Here is a 10,303-nt window from a genome sequence, read left to right as displayed (position 1 = left end):
GATGGTTAGATGGCATCACTGACCCAATGGACACGAATTTGAGCAAACTCCCGGAGATGGTGAAGGACAGGGAAGCCTGGTGTGCTGCAGTCCATGGGATCACAAAGAGTCGCAGACGACTGAGTAACTGAACAACAACAATTGTTGTTATTAAAAATTTACATTATCCCATGATACCCAGTTGTTGAAGTACTTTGAGGCACTTTGGTATACGGTTTGGAAATCACGGAGTTAAGGATAAAAAAAATAAATAAAGTATGGCTCCTTCTCTAAAGGCATTTTCAAATTTAGTATTGTAAACACTTATAAACAACTTAATAAAATATTACAAATGCTTTACTGAAGTATTGCCAAGATCTGTAGGGGACATAAAGGAAGTTGGGGTATGTAAGACATCATAAAGGAAGGATTATTTGACTAATTATTCAAGATTGAGTAGAAGATAACTAGACAGAGAAGAAAAAGAATGGCAGAGAGAAGAAAAAAAAAAAAGCAGTGTCAGTAAACAGCCTGATGTACAAATGTTTGTAAAAATTCAGAAGATGGTAACTTTGTCTGTTGGTAAGGATTATAAAAAGAGAAAATTAAGGATAAACATAAAATTGTGGCAGCCATGGAGGTGCACAAAGAGGTTGATTTGCAAGGGAGAACCTTCTAGAAGGAGTGCTATAAGCTGACAGCCCCCAGCTGCTGCACCTTTGGGATCTGCTGCACCATTCCTATGGAGGCCACACCCTCCCCAGGCTATTCCCACCAAGGACTGATCACAGTGGGGTACCAAAGCTGGACAATTCTGCTGGACACTGAACTTCTCTGATAGGCAGTCTTTGTTCCAGGGCTTCCCATGTGCCCCTTCAAGACTGCTGCAGTCTGAGATTCTCCCTACCCAATCTTCCTTCCTCCTTTCTCAAACAGTCATCAGATCTACCCTGCAGTCTGAAGACTCTCCTGGCCTCTCCTCTTTCCTGCTCCCTACTCATTTATCATCACAGGCATTTTCCCCCTAATAAATGTTTTGTGCTTATAACTCAGTCTTGGTGCTTGTTTTCTGGAAGATCTGACCCCAGTGCTAAAACTGAAGTTCTCAAAAATATACGATTTTCGTTTAAAGAAATTGAACCATAATACCCAGAGCTACAGTTGAGATGTCGACAGAAAGAAAGTGAAAGTGAAAGTCCCTGGGTAGTGTCCAACTCTTTGCTAGTCCATGGACTGTATGAAAGTGAAAGTCACTCAGTTGTGCCCAACTCTTTGCGACCCCATGGACTATACAGTCCATGAAATTCTCCAGGCCAGAATACTGGAGTGTGTAGCTGTCCCTTCTCCAAGGGGTCTTCCCAACCCAGGGATTGAACCCAGGTCTCCCACATTGCAGGCAGATCCTCCAACTGAGCCACCAGAGAAGCCCAAGATGTTGACAAGAGGGAGTCAATTTTAGAAGTTCTTTCAGTTTAGTCTTTGCTCTACAATGAAGCCATACTGAGAGCCATAGTGGTAGATGGGAAATGGGCTTAAGAGACTTCTCTGGCACATGTGTTGGGAAATTGGGAATTTCTTCTTGTAGATAATCCAGGGCAAGGACTTTTTTCATATTTATTTCTGTTTATTTATTTGGCCATGTTCATTTATTGGTCATTTATTTGGTCTTAGCTGTCACACAAGGGATCTTCAATATTCATTGCAGCATGTGGTATCTTTAGTTTCAGCATGGGAGATCTAGTTCCCTGACCAGGGATTGAACCCGGGGCCCCCTGCATTGGGAGCATAGAGTCTTAACTACTGGACCACCAGGGAAGTCCCAGGGCCAGGATTTTGACAGAAGCTGTTTAAAGCTTTCCCTGCCAGAAGCAGGGAGTTATTTGCTGAGTTACTTTGCTTCTCTAGGAAGCCTCAACTACCTCATGAGGTAGGTATTTATTCAGGAAAGCTGGTTTAGGAAATAAGCTGGATGGGCAAAGCATGTGAGACAGGGAGGGTTAGAGATAAGTGAAAAAGACATGAGGAGCATTCTCCATGTGAGGCTACTGAGTTTAAAACTTACTCAGGAAATGAGGTGCCTTCAAAGGTTTAGAGGCAAAGTAGTGATATTTTCTTACCTGGATGGGTCTAATATCCCTGGTGGCTCAGACAGTAAAGAATCTGCCCACAATGTGGGAGACCTGGGTTCGATCCCTGGGTTGGGAAGATCCCTTGGAGAAGGAAATGGCAACCCACTGCAGTATCCTTGCCTGGAGAATCCTGTGGACAGAGGAGCCTGGCAGGCTACAGTCCACGAAGTCACAGAGTTGGACATGACTGAGCAAGTAACACACACAGATGGGTCTAATGATATCCAAGGAGTTAAGTGTAGTCAGGTCATGGATTAGAAGGAAAGCCTGATTGGAGTAGTGGAAATCCAGTGTGGGTTGGGACATATTAGCTTTGAGGCCCAAGTGAAGTGCTTTTCATTTCTAGCAGGCAGAGCTGTTTGTTTCATTCCTTGAACATGAAGAAGGAGGCTCTTTGACTTTATTGTATTGGCAAGATGCCTGAAGAATAATACTATGCTCATCTCCCCTTGCTTGCTTGTCACAATGGATAGCAGCATGATTGATGCAAAGATGCAAACAGTCACTGCTAGAAGATGTCAACTTTCTTTAATGGCAAAGGTCATAGAAATTTGTGAAGATGGTTACATCAAGCAGGAAATAGCACAGCATGGCCTCGGATAGAGGTTCAACATCCTAGGACCTCCATCTTGCCTGTCATTCTAGAGATGGCCTCTAGGTCAGACAGCTCTCCAGATGTGGTCCACATGTGTACAGACTGTAGCTGAACCCTTAGAGATGCTGGGAAATCCCATTATTTTTTTCCAAGTCAATTCATTCTCCCATTCTTTTAGATAATTATTATTAATCTCATGCCTTTTTCTCTTTCCACAACCAGCCGTATCTCCTTCCTTTTCTCATGCTCAGTGGATGGTGTTTCTTATTTCACTGAGAAATAGAAATAGTCAAAATGGAAGGTTAATATCTTTCTACCAAAGTCATCTTCAGTCTGCTGTATCTGTACCATTACTCTGTGCTTTCCCCGAAATGAGCTCTTTATCCACTTACCCAAGGCTAAATCCTCCCTGTACACGTGGTCCTATTCTTGACTTCTGACTCAAGGACATTGTCCAAGGATTTGTCCTCTTTCTCTTCTCTCTTTAATTTTTCCCTCAGCACTGAATCTGTCCTCTCAGCATACAGACAATAATATTTCATCCCTTCATCTCACATTTCCTTCTAACTACTGTTCTCCTTTGCCATTTTAACAACCATTGTTTCTCATTTGTGTTTTCTCTTATTTTCTCTCGAGCCCACTCTGATCAGGCTTTCATTCCCACCAGTCTACCCAGACTTCCTTACAAGGCCACCAGTGACCTTCAAGTTGCCAAATCCAGTGATTATTTCTCGGTTTTCATCGATTGGGTCTGTCTTCCGCATATAACTCAGTTGATCACTCTCCTCTCTAGACTATATTCTTTCTTTTGTTTCTGGGTCATCATTCTCTTGGGTCTCCTTCTCTGGTGGCGTTAAATAAAAAAACATCCCTTACTGTAATTGTCTATTCATTTAAACTCCCCTAGTGACTCAGAGGGTAAAGAATCTGTCTGCAATGCAGGAGACCTGGGTTCGATCCCTGGGTTGGGAAGATACCCTGGAGAAGGAAATGGCAACACACTCCAGTATTCTTGCCTGGAGAATTCCATGGATAGAGGAGCCTGGTGGGCTACAGTCCATAGGGTCCCAAAGAGTCAGACACAACTGAGTGACTAACACTTTAAACTACTTCATATCGTGAAGTACACCATGGCATATTACATACATATTTGTTTATTTGTTATCTGTCTTTTCTGATTCTAAAATGTCTAAAAGGCTTCCTTGGTAGCTCGGTGGTAAAGAATGGCAAAGGAAGTTGCCATTTCCTTCTCCTGTCAATGCAGGAGACATGGGTTTGATCCCTGATCCAGGAAGATCCTACATGCTGTGGAGCAACTAAACCCATGTGCCACAACGATTGAACCTGTGCTCTAGAGCCTGGGAGCCACAACCACTGAGCTCACATGCTGCAACTACTGAAGCCCATGCACCCAGAGCCTGTGCTCCACAACAAAAGAAGCCATCACAATGAGAAACTCCTACACTACAACTAGAGAACAGCCCCCACTCGCCACAACTAGAGAAAAGCCCACACAGCAGCAGAGACCCAGCACAACCAATAAATAAATTTTAGAAAATAGAATATCTAAAGTGTAAACTCCCTGAAAACAGCAATGTGTGCATCATTTACTGCTATATTCCTAGCTCTTTGAATAGTACCAGCCATGTAGTCTATGCCACATAAATATCTGTTGAACAAATTGGTGAAAATAGCTCCAGTATAAACCTGAAGATTTTCTTCAAGTCTAGGTACAATGTGTGCCATTTCCTTAGGACCACCCCTTCAGATTTAGGACCTCCCTCCCCCTAGGCTGTATTCCTGATTGAGTTCCTTCCCTGTACTGTCTGATTGCTGCTGCTGCTGCTGCTACTAATTTGCTTCAGTCGTGCCTGACTCTATGCGACCCCATAGACGGCAGCCCACCAGGCTCCCCCATCCCTGGGATTCTCCAGGCAAGAACACTGGAGTGGGTTGCCATTTCCTTCTCCAATGCATGAAAGTGAAAAGTGAAAGTGAAGTCACTCAGTTGTGTCCGACTCTTAGTGACCCAATGGACTGCAGCCCACCAGGCTCCTTTGTCCGTGGGATTTTCCAGGCAAGAATACTGGAGTGGGGCGCTATTTCCTTCTCCTACTGTCTGAAAGAGAAGCAAATGTCATCTCTACATGCTTAGGAGTCAAATAGCCAGGAATTTTGAATTTAAAATGATTGCAAAGTTCTTGTTTTATGTAAAAATGAGTTTTGAAAGTCAACTTTTAAGATAAAAAACCCCCTATAGTCAAAAACACCCTTGGAAGATCCTTAAATCAACTAGAAGGTATGATACAGCTGCTTTTTTACCTTTGTAGGTAATTGTTATGAACACAAGAGTTTGCAAGCTACTGGAGTATATTAAAGAAAAGAACAGAATGAGAATGTTCAGATTCTGACATCCAAGTTAAATTTTCTTTAAAATAAATATCAATTACTCACTGCGAATAAGAGATCAATGGAGATTTCTGATGCTTCCACATTTCCTGAAGATTTTACTCCATTATATCATAATATCAAGTCTCCACCACCTTAATACAGAATATTAGATTTGTGTATTGTTGTGGGGACTACACACGATACATTTAGATGAGTACCTGGCACAAAGCCTGGCACGTGGTAGGTGCTGGGAAAATTTTTGGCTAGATGTGAATTTAAGTCCTCTGCGATCAGAGCTGCAGAGAAATATAGAGAAAAAGCAAAGTTTTTTTGTGTGTGAGTGTGCTCAGCCTTGTCTCTCTTTGTGACCCCATGGATTGTAGCCCGCCAGGCTCCTCTGTCCATGGAATTTTCCAAGCAAGAATACTGGAGTGGGTTGCCATGTCCTCCTTCAGGGGATCTTCCTGACCCAGGGATCGAACCTGCATCTCCTGCATTGGAGGTGGATTCTTTATCATTGAGCCACAAGGGGAGCCCCAAAAATAGGTTTATGAGAAATCAGATACAAGAATGGAGGCTTCATGGCTCAAGCCACGATTAGGTCAAGCTTGTAATAATAATGCAAAACAGAATGTTGATCTCTCCCAAAAATAAGCGGCAAGGAAATGTACTAACTGGGGGTGTGTTTGAAAACTGAGGTAGAAGAGGCATGTCTAAGCACTGAATACTCATCTTCAATATGGGAAAGCAATAGATAATATCGAAAACAGAAAAAAAAATAGCAGTAGGGGTATTATATGCTGCTCCTGCTAAGTTGCTTCAATCATGTCCAGCTCTTTGCCACTCTATGGACCATAGCCTACCAGGCTCCTCTGTCCATGGGATTTTTCAGGCAAGAATCCTGGAGTGGATAGCCATGCCCTCTTCCAGAGGATCTTCCCAGCCTGGGGATTGAATCTGTATCTCTTACATCTCCTGCATTAGCAGGCAGGTTCCTTACTACTAGCAAAACCTGGGATGCCCAGGAGTGTTATACGCCAAAATCAAAAGTGCCAGAGTAGTTGGAAATGGCTGTCTCCTAAGGGTGGTAATCAGCTTGTGTGGGAGAGGAAAGGACCTACTCTTTTAAAATAATCCTTATAAAAATGTGTGTCTTTTAAAACACTGTATGTGTACAACTGGATACAAATGTTTAAGATAATTTTATGCACACCCAAATGATTTTAAATGCCCACTTATGGCACTTCCTGTGAACAGGTTGTAGAAATTAGATGACCTCTTTTATCACATTTCTTTGTAATTAATGAAGTAATCTTTGCATGTACCAAGGGTATGATACATTACTTACCCACTGGAGTGTATTGTGCCTGCTATAAAAGTCTTTATGAAAACGAGGGCAGAAAATTAGGTCTTTAAATTACAAAGACTTCAGATGATTATGGTTAGAAAATAAGCCCACTTATGGGGATGGTAGCAGGGAGGGCTGTTTTTTATTCATAATCAACTAGAGACTGATAGTGTTGTCAGTGTGTGGTGGATGACTGTGTTTGATTAACTTCACGGATATAATGACAGAATTTCTTTTTGTCCCAAATAAATGACTCAGGTAAAACAGATAAACACATATCAGTGAATTTCTCTTTGACCACTGTGTACTCAATTATACTCAGCAGAGTTTGGCTTATGTTTTACTGGAATTTTGATATCATTTATAGCTTATGCTGAATTGTGTTCAGTTCAGTTCAGTCACGCAATCGTGTCCAACTCTTTGGGAGGCCTCCCTGTCCATCACCAACACCTGGAGTTTACTCAAACTTGTGTCCATTGAGTCGGTGATGCCATCCAACCATCTCATCCTGTCATCCCCTTCTCCTCCTACCTTCAATCTTTCCAAGCATCACGGTCTTTTCCAGTGAGCCAGTTCTTCACATCAGGTGGCCAAAGTACTGGAGTTTCAGCTTCAGCATCAGTCCTTCCAATGAATATTCAGGGTTGATTTCCTTTAGGATGGACTAGTCAGATCTCCTTACAGTCCAAGTGACTCTCAAGAGTCTTTTCCAACACCACAGTTCAAAAGCATCAATTCTTCAGTGCTCAGCTTTCTTTATAGTCCAACTCTCACATCCATATGTGACTCCTGGAAAAACCATAGCTTTGACTAGATGGACCTTTGTTGGCAAAGTAATGTCTCTGCTTTTTAATATGCTGTCTAGGTTGGTCACAATTTTTCTTCCAAGGAGCAAGCATCTTTTAATTTCATGGCTGCAGTCACCATCTGCAGTGATTTTGGAGCCCCCCAAAATAGTCTCTCACTGTTTCCATTGTTTCCCCGTCCATTTGCCATGAAGTGATGGGACTAGATGCCATGATCTTAGTTTTCTGAATGTTGAGCTTTAAGCCAAGTTTTTCACTCTCCTCTTTCACTTTCATCAATAGGCTCTTTAGTTCACTGAATTGTGAGCATTTGCAATATGGAATAAAAGCTTTTAATATTCCAGTTAACAAAGTTGATTTTCCAAATCTTGGAAAAACATATTGTTCACATGCCATTCTTTCAGTTCAGTTGAGTTCAGTCGCTCAGTCGTGCCCAACTCTTTGAGATTCCATGAATCGCAGCAAGCCAGGCCTCCCTGTCCATCACCAACTCCCGGAGTTCACACAGACTAACGTCCATTGAGTCAGTGATGACATCCAGCCATCTCAACCTCTGCCGTCCCCTTCTCCTCCTGCCCCCAATCCCTCCCAGCATCAGAGTCTTTTCCAATGAGTCAACTCTTTGCATGAAGTGGCCAAAGAACTACAGTTTCAGCTTTAGCATCATTCCTTCCAAAGAAATCCCAGGGCTGATCTCCTTCAGAATGGACTGGTTGGATCTCCTTGCAGTCCAAGGGACTCTCAAGAGTCTTCTCCAACACCACAGTTCAAAAGCATCAATTCTTCGGCGCTCAGCCTTCTTCACAGTCCAACTCTCACATCCATACATGACCACTGGGAAAACCATAGCCTTGACTAGATGGACCTTTGTTGGGAAAGTAATGTCTCTGCTTTTCAACATGCTTTCTAGGTTGGTCATAACTTTTCTTTCAAGGAGTAAGCATCTTTTAATTTCATGGCTGCGGTCACCATCTGCAGTGATTTTGGAGACCCCCAAAATAAAGTCTGACACTGCTTCCACTGTTTCCCCATCTATTTCGCATGAAGTGATGTGACCAGATGCCATGATCTTCGTTTTCTGAATGTTAAGCTTTAAGCCAACTTTTTCACTCTCCTCTTTCACTTTCATCAAGAGGGTTTTTAGTTCCTCTTCACTTTCTGCCATAAGGGTAGTGTCATCAGCATATCTGAGGTTATTGATATTTCTCCTGGCAATCTTGATTCTAGCTTGTGCTTCTTCCAGCCCAGAGTTTCTCATGATGTACTCTGCATATAAGTTAAATGAGCAGGGTGGCAATATACTCTTCTCTTCTCTGAGTTAATTTTAATGTGTTTGAAACATTACCTGATTTTCATTATTAATATTTTATATATGACAAAAATGTTTTTCCTTGACAAATTAGAAATGTTGGTGAATTTAGTAACTTGAATGAAGCTTCTTTGAGTCATTGAGGGAATTATGTTTAAGACACCTAGTTTCCCCCCACTTTGCTATTACCTTGAGCATTACAGATATGAATTAACCTAATTCTTGCCATAAGCATGTATTCTGAATAGGATTAAATGTGTAAGATATATATATATGCTTACATGTGATAAATAATTGTGTACTTCAAGGAAAGTAAATATAAAGTACTTTGGGAGTTCAGTCACTTTCAAAGTGATAGTTGAATCAGATCTTTTTTTTTTTCAATTGGAAGCTAATTACTTTACAATATTGTGGTGGTTTTTGCCATACATTGACATGAATCAGCCATGAGTGTACATGTGTCCACCATCCCGAACTCCTCTCCCACCTCCCTCCCCATCCCATCCCTCTGGTTGTCCAAGAGCACCAGATTTGATTGCCCTGTTCCATGTATTGAACTTGGACTGGTCATCTATTTCACATATGGTAATATACATGTTTCAGTGCTGTTCTCTTAAATCATCCCACCCTCGTCTTCTCCCAGAGTCCAAAGTCTGTTCTTTATATCTGTCTCTTTTGCTGTCTTGCATATAGGGTTGTCATTACCATTTTTCTAAATTCCATAAATATATGTTAATATACTGTATTGGTGTTTTTCTTTCTTACTTACTTCACTCTGTATAATAGTCTCCAGTTTCATCCACCTCATTCGAACTGATTCAAATGTGTTCTTTTTAATAGCTGAGTAATATTCCATTATTTATATGTACCACAGCTTTCATATCCATTTGTCTGCTGATGGGCATCTAGGTTGTTCCATATCTTGGCTATTGTAAACAGCGATGTAATGAACATTGATACACATGTTTCCTTCAGTTCTAGTTTCCTCAGTGTGTATGCCCAGCAGTGGGATTGCTGGGTTATATGGAAGTTCTATTTCCGGTTTTTTGTTCTTGCCTGGAGAATCCCAGGGACAGCAGAGCCTGGTGGGCTGCCGTCTATGGGGTCGTACAGAGTCAGACACGACTGAAGCAACTTAGCAGCAGTAGCAGCAGCAGGTATCTCCACACTGTTCTCCATAGTGGCTGTACTAGTTTGCATTCCCACCAACAGTGTAAGAGGGTTCTCTTTTCTCCACACCCTCTCTAGCATTTATTTTTTGGAGACTTTTTGAAAGTAGCCATTCTGACCAGTGTTAGATGGTACCTCATTGTGGTTTTGATTTACACTTCTCTGATAATGAGTGATGTTGAACATCTTTTCATGTGTTTGTTAACCATCTGTATGTCTTCTTTGGAGAAATGTCTGTTTAGTTCCTTGCCCCATTTTTTGATTGGGTTGTTTATTTTTCTAGTATTGAGCTACATGAGCTGCCTGTATATTTTTGAGATTCTTTGTCAGTTGCTTCATTTGCTATTATTTTCTCCCATTCTGAAGGCTGTCCTTTCACCTTGCTCAGTGTTTCCCTCATTGTGCAAGAGTTTAATTAGGTCCCATTTGTTTATTTTTGTTTTTATTTCCATTATTCTGGGAGGTGGGACATGGAAGATCTTGCTGTGATTTATGTCAGAGAGTGTTTTGCCTGTGTTTTCCTCTAGAAATTTTATAGTTTCTGGTCTTACACTTAGATCTTTAATCCATTTTGAG

The sequence above is a fragment of the Ovis canadensis genome, chromosome X, assembly GCF_042477335.2.
Source record: "Ovis canadensis isolate MfBH-ARS-UI-01 breed Bighorn chromosome X, ARS-UI_OviCan_v2, whole genome shotgun sequence".
Classification (NCBI taxonomy): Eukaryota; Metazoa; Chordata; class Mammalia; order Artiodactyla; family Bovidae; genus Ovis; species Ovis canadensis.
This window is presented reverse-complemented; position numbering follows the sequence as displayed.